This window comes from Dipteris shenzhenensis, chromosome 20 (genome assembly GCF_047967505.1).
Source record: "Dipteris shenzhenensis isolate YYH24624 ecotype China chromosome 20, Dip_SZ_1.0, whole genome shotgun sequence".
Lineage (NCBI taxonomy): Eukaryota > Viridiplantae > Streptophyta > Polypodiopsida > Gleicheniales > Dipteridaceae > Dipteris > Dipteris shenzhenensis.
The window spans coordinates 25314489-25323219 of record NC_141615.1 but is presented as its reverse complement, the minus strand read 5'-3'; the positions used below and the strand labels follow the sequence as shown (position 1 = coordinate 25323219).

The 8731-nt window shown below is 42.8% G+C and overlaps 1 long non-coding RNA gene across 1 annotated transcript; it reads right to left on the bottom strand.

The window, feature by feature from the left end:
* Positions 1-2690: 2690 nt before the first annotated feature.
* Positions 2691-3185, bottom strand: LOC147889454 (uncharacterized). The gene is made up of 3 exons (XR_015542857.1): positions 3012-3185; positions 2856-2926; positions 2691-2771 (listed from the first exon to the last, which is right to left on the bottom strand). It is a non-coding gene; the product is annotated as an uncharacterized LOC147889454 (long non-coding RNA).
* Between the last annotated feature and the right edge of the window lie 5546 nt (positions 3186-8731).

Sequence of the window (8731 nt, the reverse complement as noted above, 5' to 3'; positions counted from 1 at the left end):
CATGAATTGCCTCCGTGCAAATCTCATCAATTGCTACGAACAGCTCTATTGGTACTACCTGTGCACTATTGCTGGACTCTTTCTTTACTCTGTTCTTCTCATCTGCAATCTTCTTTCAGCACTCATTCTACTTGTGCCCTACCTTGTTGCAATAGAAGCACTTGATCTTCTTCTTTCTCTTTTTATCATCAGAAGAAGATGGGTTACCAAAGTCCTTACCCTTACCTTTCTTTGATCCGGTCCAGAAAGCCGAATCTTCTCTAGTCCTCATCTTTTGACGCATCTCCTGCTCCAAAAGCATCGCGTTGAAATCCTCAAAATTGAGGGGCGGATTTCTGTTCTGCGTATTCAGCGCCGTAACAAGACCATCGTACTTTGGTGGGAGAATCCGTATCACCTTCGTGCTAGATTCTCGTTGGTGATGGTGATGCCAATCGCAGTCATCTGATCGCGCAGATTCTTGAAGTTCACCTTGGTGATGAACTTCTCTGTCGCTTCAGACTCAGACAACTTCTTGTTTGCAAGTTGAGTCTCTAGATTCTGAATTTGCGTCTGATTCGTGGTCTCGTACTGATTTTTCAAGACCGTCCATGCCTCCTCTGCTGTGGTGACATATTGAATTAACACCATGATGGAATCACTAACACTGCAGACAATAGAACACAGTGCATCTGCATTTCTTCTTGTCCACGCGAGAATCTCATCCGCAGTTGGTACTATCTGTTGTCCTGCATTGGCTGGATCCAGTCTCGGAACCGGCCTCACGTCCACCCCAGTAGCAATGTCCCAAAGCTCATATGCGCTTAGGATGGTCTTCATCTTGAACTTCCAGAGAGGATAGTTAGAGCCGTCCAACTTTTCGCTTTCGCTGAACGGTGGGATTCGTAGTCTTGCGGGCTGTGCCATCTCTCACAATCTGCTCGCAAACAGAAACACACTACCAAATCTTCTTGCTAGATTCCAAGCTCTGATACCAAGTAAGAAAATAATACAACCTCTATGCTCAACAGATAAGATGATCTCGTACGCAAGAGAGAAAACAAGATAGTATGGAGAATCAAAATTTTGATTACTGTAGAACTGATATAATAGATGGTGCTACCTCCCAATCGTGCGCTCATGTGAAAGAAGCTTCGATGGCGTGTTGGAAACAGTAGAAGACGGAGGCTGGATGCTAAGGAATCAGGGTTGTTGTAGCCAGTGATGAAATGGGCTTCACGGGCTTGCTCTTATATAGCCACCAGTCGTAGTCGGTTAGGCTCAATTGGGTGACCGACCCACTCCGCCCAAAACGGTCGACTGGGGGTTGGTCCCGAAATAGGCCACCGACCATACGATAGAACCGGTGCGCAAAACAGAGCAACTCACCTATGGTGTCCGTTCGGCCCAGAGCCATCCGAGATCATCTGAGGCTCCAAACGGGCCCCGCAACCCGAGAGTGGGCTGTCCCGGGAAATGCTCCGTCTACCCTCAGTGCGGTCAGTCAAGGGATGCCTTCCGCACTTGCATGTAGCCTAGTTGGTAGTGTGCCAACTCTATCTGAAGCCGTCCAGCCATCAGGCCACACATGGCTCTCATCTGGTGTCCAAACCAGGACCTACCGGGTAACTGAGCTTCTCAAATGCCTTCTCCTCATATGGGGGGCTTACAAGTAGAGTTAGCTGGTTCCCGCGTAGTTACACAAGAGTGGAGCATTGATATCTAACAGTCACAACATTATTCATGTATTTGTTAATAGACACAATTCTTTGCACATCATCAATCCAGTAATAAACCCATCACGTTTGCAAGGAGGATGAGGTCCTAGTGGACCGTGTGTCCCGTCTCATGAGTCACGTCTATATTTTTACTCATTTTTTTTTCCCCTTTACAAAGACTTCATTAGCTCACAGGATTCAAGTTTAAGTAGCTACATGCTCCATGCAAAAAATAAGACTCTAAAGTATAAGGAGCGAGCAATGAATGAATGAACATATGTGAAATATAGGGAGCGATCGATGAATGAATGAATGCCAAGGACGAACAAGAGATGTGATGATAAGCATGTTTGATTTACGACCATCTTTCAAGGTATTGTACTACTCAAAAAACCATTTAAAGGGCCATAATCTCGCAATATTGTATATTTTGTGATATGTTATTCTCTATTTCCTTTCTCGTGTTTGTGCACATCTAGTGTTCTACTTAATCCAAAGGCTACCTACTGGACCCTACTTCGTGACTAAAAGCAATGCTATGGCTTAACTGAGATCCAATTTGAACAAGAACAACATGAATGCTCATAAAGAATTCATAAGGCCTGCCTCAGATGCGCAGCTTCGAAGAGAGAGAGAGAGAGAGAGAGGACTTGGATGTGCAGCAAGGAGAGGAGGGGGAGAGAGAGAGACGAGGGGGGGGGGGAGGGGGGCGTTGGCTTGAAATAGAAAGAGAGAGAAAGAGATGGAGATCACATGCCCTCAATCAATCATAAAAAACAAAAAGAGGCAAATGGACCAATCAACAATTCACTAATAAAAACTTAAAAAAATTTGAAATTTTGGCATCTCCAAGAGGAACCTTCACTAAGGCCTACCTAGAGGCAGGCCAGAAATCCTAAAACGCACTAAAGAATTGAGATTTTTGTATAAAACTCATTCCTTCAAATTGTAGTACGAGACTCATAGCGTGAAGATCCTCGGCCCATGGAAGGGCTAGGGGGAGGATTGGCAGCAGGGGGGAGCAGGCCCAGGATTTTCTGAATCGTCCATTGCGAAAGCTGCGCGGCCGGCATCCTGTGAGAAACTTGCAGCGGTCAGTCTCGACAGCATACTTCGACCAGGTCACTATGGAGAGCCCACTCACAACGATGGTCTTACCCAGTTTTGCGAGCTGTCCACAGCCTCCACATCCTCCCCTCTCCAAACATAGCGTGAACCATCGAGGACGCCTGCTTGTCAATTCACAAAGCGATTGTCAGAGTCTCCAATTCTCCAATATCTAGGCGCAAGTTACACACCGCATCTCGTCCTCACCTGCAAAATTCGTAAGAAATAACAAACAAACGAGCAGCTTCAAGTAGCATCCCCTGCCGCCCTCCATTAGCCAATTGTGCAGAAGGCCTTACTACGATCCTAGGACTGAAGCGTTGGTTCGGAGGATTGGAATAGAGCCTTATAAGAAGCGGTGTTTTGAATAGTCCTTATGGCGACCCAATCCGGACGGCAAAGAAAAAACCTGGGAAAAAGCCATACAAGGCTGTCTTTCCTTGGTTAGGCGATAGCCTTTGTTTTCCAAATGTCCCTACAAGAGAAAGGGAAAGGTGTGGAAAGAGGCTAGAGCCATACAAGACCTGATTGTTAGCTACAATTTATACGGAAAGAATTCCACGCTCTAGCTAGCGTGGAACTATTTTTTCTTTGAAAGACCCGATGAACTCACTTTATTAATTCACGAGGATGACGTAGGTAAGGCGACCTTTTTCATATGCTAATTCAAAAGTGGGAGGCTACGTATGCGCGAAGGGGGGGATGTGTCACGCATGTGTGCAAGGCATCGAGGGTCGAGGGGGGTTGCACATGTGCCCAAGGGGGGTCATTTTGATCTCAATTGGGTATATGCCCAAATTCTTGAATGCGGTCCCATGAAATCAAGATTCAAGTTGAATCATGCACATTTTAACACTAGTTTGGTAGAAGGACATAAAACTGTCCTAGGACACTTTTATGTCATGTTCACTTAGCCACTTCCTAGAGTTATGCACGATATTTTGGGGTTTTAATTATTTTCCATAATAGCTTATATTCTTAAAGAAACTTGAAATTACTACGGATTGGAACACACTTACTACTTTGAATTTCACCTAAAGCTTTAAAGGTCAATGTAAGACCAAAATTTCAAGTTGTTTTCTCATTTTTTAGATAAAATCGCCATACTTGTTAATTATAAGATACTTTGTATATATCTTCAAGAGGATATTATGGAGTAGCATGAGTTTTTAGGGGACCTAATATTATGTACAACACTAGATTCAAACCTTGTTTTGATTGTTCATTATGATATAATTTACATGATTTTTAAGATACAAGGGTTAACTCATATTACAAGACCCTTAAAACATCTAATATAGTATTTATGACAATAAAATGGCCATACTTGTTAATCATGAAGTATTTATGCCAATAAAAAAGAAGCTATATGTAGAACACTTATATGGGATAATTCAAAACTACAAAAGCAAGATTTAATGTGCAACTTGTTTTGGTATTCGATATTAAGAGAACGTAATTTCTTTTAAATATAGCCTTTATTGTGATGTGGTGACATTTTCCTATGATAGAATTTCAACGTTGTTATGATATGACACTTTGTGACATCAGCCACATTTAGGGAAGCCTAAGGCTTGGTTATGGTGAGGCGAGAGACCGAGAGGGATTGACAGCACTTGCACTTAAAGGGGCTTTGAGGGCTCTAGGTTTATTCCTAGGCCTAGGCACTAATAAAGAGGAGCAAAGGGAATCCCATGAGAGCGCTAGAATGGTGAGGTCTTTTGTGGGACACGTGGCACTATGAAGAAGCCAATTGGCAAGTGCTAAGTTCAGGGGTGGATTCTAGAGAGGGAGCTCACAAAAGGAATGAAGAAAAAGGAAGGAGCTCACGGTGGGAATCCATGGCTAGGTGGTAGCAAAAAAGAAGCCCTCTTTATGTTTCTTTATCGTGACATTGGTATTAGAGCCGCAAATTCTCGCAATCGGAGTCTCCTTCAAAGCTTGCAATTCACATGCCCATGGCTTCATCCTGCCTTGCATCTTGGCTGATCTCATCATGATGAGGAAGGGACACGCTCAGTAATTAGAGTCTTATGTGCACACAGCAATCAGAGTCACATGCGTAGATATTTCACCATGCACAAGCTTGATCTCGTAGAGGGTCGAGGCTGCAGAGATATTCTGAAGCTAAAAGTTGTTAATGCCAGACACCCCACAAAACACCAAATTACAGCCATGAATACTTGCTGTCATGTGGCTATCAAGGAGGCTAGGTGTCTTCACCATTGCAATTGCTAAATCATATCATATCTTTAATGTAGAGATATCGAGAGGCGAGGTGACTTTGAACTTGAAGCAAGGAAGAGAAAGTTCCATGCAAAGTCACGATGTTGCAAAGCTGTTGACAAGGCCATGTCATTCAAAGGTCCTTTAACCTTTGAAAAAAGCCACCTCACCCATCTCTTTATACCCCTCTCTTATCCAAAAGTCTTAAATCCTCTTCTTATACCCCTCTTGCTAAAGGTATTTTTCAAGGCACCTGAAATCATTTTAGCCTCACTAATTTCAAGCAAAAGAGCTGTTCGAAATGCATGGTGACAAGATGGAGGCAACAAGATGAACAATGAAGCTTGTTTACTCATTGAGAGAGTGTCATTATTGTTAGAATTATTATTATATTCTAGCAATGACCAATGTAATGTAATAAGTAGGTTAGGGGCACTTTTCCCTCATTTGAGGTTTTTTCCCCTAACCACAGTTAGTTCACTAACTACGGTTAGTGAAGGATAAGGTTTTGTCACTTAGACAAAACCTTTCCCTTTTGTTGTACTTCTTCACTTCATCTATCACAAGCACAACGTTCAACTCTCTAGCTCTCTCTCTCTTTTTCTAACATTTGGTATGAGAGCATCTGCTTCTCTCCCCAGACTTCTGCCATTGTCCATGTGTGAGAGTGCTCTTAGATCATGAGCTCTTGCTTGTTGGACTAGCTCCCACATCTTCTACTTCAGCTCCCAAGCTCACGTATCTCAACCTGCGCACCAGCCTCTAGGTGTCGTACACTCTGCCGTACAACATGTGCTCCTGGATCGCCGTACAGCCTTCTGCTACATCGTCCGTACAATTTGCATCATTTGTATAAGTCTACGCCGTACAAATCTGCAGGTGCCTGACAACCTTTTGTACTATTCTGTACATGTCTCGTTTGTACCTCCGTATAGCAGTAGCAGCCCGTACTACCTGCTTCTGCTGTCCGTACAGGCATCTTCATTGTACCACAGGTATCTCCGTATAGGTACTTGCGTCGTATGTATCTATCGTATAATCATACAGACTCTCAGTCATCCATACAGTTGCACATCAGCAGTCCTCAATCATCCGTACAGGTTACCATTTTGTCCGTACAAGCTACATGAGGCGTCCGTACAGTCGACTGCACCACTATTGCTGCAAATCCGTACCCAATACAGATTTTCGTACATTTTGTAGGCCCTTGTACCTTTTGTTGGTGTCTGCATTTTGTGCAGGTTTTCCCTGTAGGATTTTCTTGAAGGATTACTTTGCAAGTTTTTGCTTTACAGGTTCTTCTCTTTGCAGAGAAATTGGGGTCTTTGCAGGCACATTGCATTTTTTGGAGTGCTCTTGTGCAATTTTTGGGTAGACACTGCAAAGAAGAGCAATTTGGGAGCTTTGTAGCTTTTTGGACTCAGTTTGAGTCACATTTGAGCACATTAGTAATAGAATTTACTCCTTTTGTAGATAAATTGCAAATTGGGGCTTTCAATCAATTTGCCCCTTTTGAGTTGCAATTTCTTGCAAAAATTTGGGGCTTTTTGATTTACACAGCAATTCCTTGCATTTTTGGGGCTTTCAGGCAATTTGCCCTCTTTTGGATGCAATTTCCCTGAAGAAATTGGGGCTTTTGGCATTCGGATGCAATTTGGCAGTGTAAAAGCATTTTGGGACTATTACAAGCAATTTTGGACTCATTTTGAGTGACATTGCAGACATTGGCAAATTCTACAATGTTTTTTTTTGGAAGTTTTTGAGAGCATTTGCAAGACAATTGAAGTGCATTTTGAGCCTTTCACAGGCTGTGACAGTATTTGTCATTGTGGGCAGAATTTTTCTTTGTAGATTTTACTAGAACAACTCCAATGAGGTGTTTGGGGTTCTCACACAGGAGGATAAGTTGGATGGCACCAACTACTCCTTGTGGAGTTTCATGGTTTACAATATCTTGGTTGGCAGACATCTTTGGGATTATGTCAATGGGGGTGAAGCAAGACCAGATACAGCTACTACACCTGTCACTCCTACAGCTGGAGGCAGGGGTAGAGGTATAAATGTAGCACAGGTGGTTGGAGCAGCCGCTCCAGAAGCTCCCACAACAGAACAGAAAAGATGGGACTCTAGAGATGCACAAGCTCTTTCAGTAATTTCTCTTTCTGTTAAGAGGTTCATTATACCTCATATTCGGTCATGCAAGCAAGAAATGATGCCAGGGTTTCCTTTCTGAAGTGAGAACTTTCTCAGACAAATATGGAAGAGGGAGATTCCATGAATTCTCACCTCATAAAGCTTCATGACCTCAGGGAATATTGATGAAGTCATTCCGAATTCAAAGATGATCACCACCACTCTGAACTGTCTTCCTGAGTCCTATCTCGATTTCCATACCTCGCTGAATCTATCATTGAGGGGGGGCAGCAATCCTCTCTCCTTTCATGAGTTGGTAGGACTTCTATTGCAAGAGGAACAAACACGCAGAAATATGGCAACCCGGGCTGGCGAGCATGCTATGCTCTCCAAGTTCAAACCCAAGGGTAAAGGGAAGCATAAACCACATGCTAATTAGCCCACACATCAGCATAAAGCTGATTCTGGACAGCCTTCTTATAAGGCACATGGTGATACAAATAAGCAGAAAAAGAAGGGCATCTGTCATTATTGCAAGAAGCCAGGTCATTATATTGGAGAGTGCAAGAAACGCATAGCCAAATAGAAGAAGAGGGATTCTGGTATGGCTGTGTCATATGCATCAGTTCCACATTCTCATGATGGAGGAGATGTTGCAGCCAACTTGGTTGAAGAGCACTATGCCTTTCTATCTTGGTAGTTCAGATACTACAACCACTAATGATGATGATCTATATGCTTTCTTAACTTGCAGTTACGATCCTTCAAAGGATGAATGCTCTTTTAGTGTTGATGAGACACTACATACTTGGTATTTTGATAGTGGTGCTTCAAAGCACATCACATCCAAGAAAAGTCTGTTTGTGACTTTGCATTCTTCACCCACTAAGAAGAAGGTAACTTGTGCAAATAATTCTTCTTATTCAGTGTGTGGAGTGGGAGACATTATTCTCACATCCACTGATGGCACATATTTTAGAATTTCAGATGTACTCTTTGTGCTAGGCATTAAGAAGAATTTGCTTTCAATGTCCTCCCTCAATAGAGGAGGATTTCATGTTGTTTTTTATGATGACAAATGTCCAGTCAGAGACAAAGAAAATGACTATGCTTTGAGGTTGTCACTTTGTATTGGGGTCTTTTTCAACTTGATTTATATGAAAAAAGTTCCCATCTTGCATTATCAGTTAGCACTCGCACCGCTGCGATGTAGAATGCGGAGTTATGGCATGCTAGGTATGGGCATATGAGCTATGGCAGCTTAATGACACTCAGAGGCATGATATGGTTGATGCATTACCTCCTTTGGAGTCGCTTCCTCCTCATGCATGTGAAGGTCACATTCTTGGCAAAATGCATAGGCTTCCCTTAAAAAAGGATGGTGCATTAAAAGCTACAAGGAAATTACAGCTTATTCACAGTGATGTCTATGGTCCCATGAGGACAGCTGCTTTTAGGGGTTATCTCTATTTTGTTACATTCATAGATGACTTTACCAACTACACTTGGGTCTATGGTCTCAAGGCAAAATCAGAAGTGTTTATGCATTTCAAACACTTTGTGGCTAT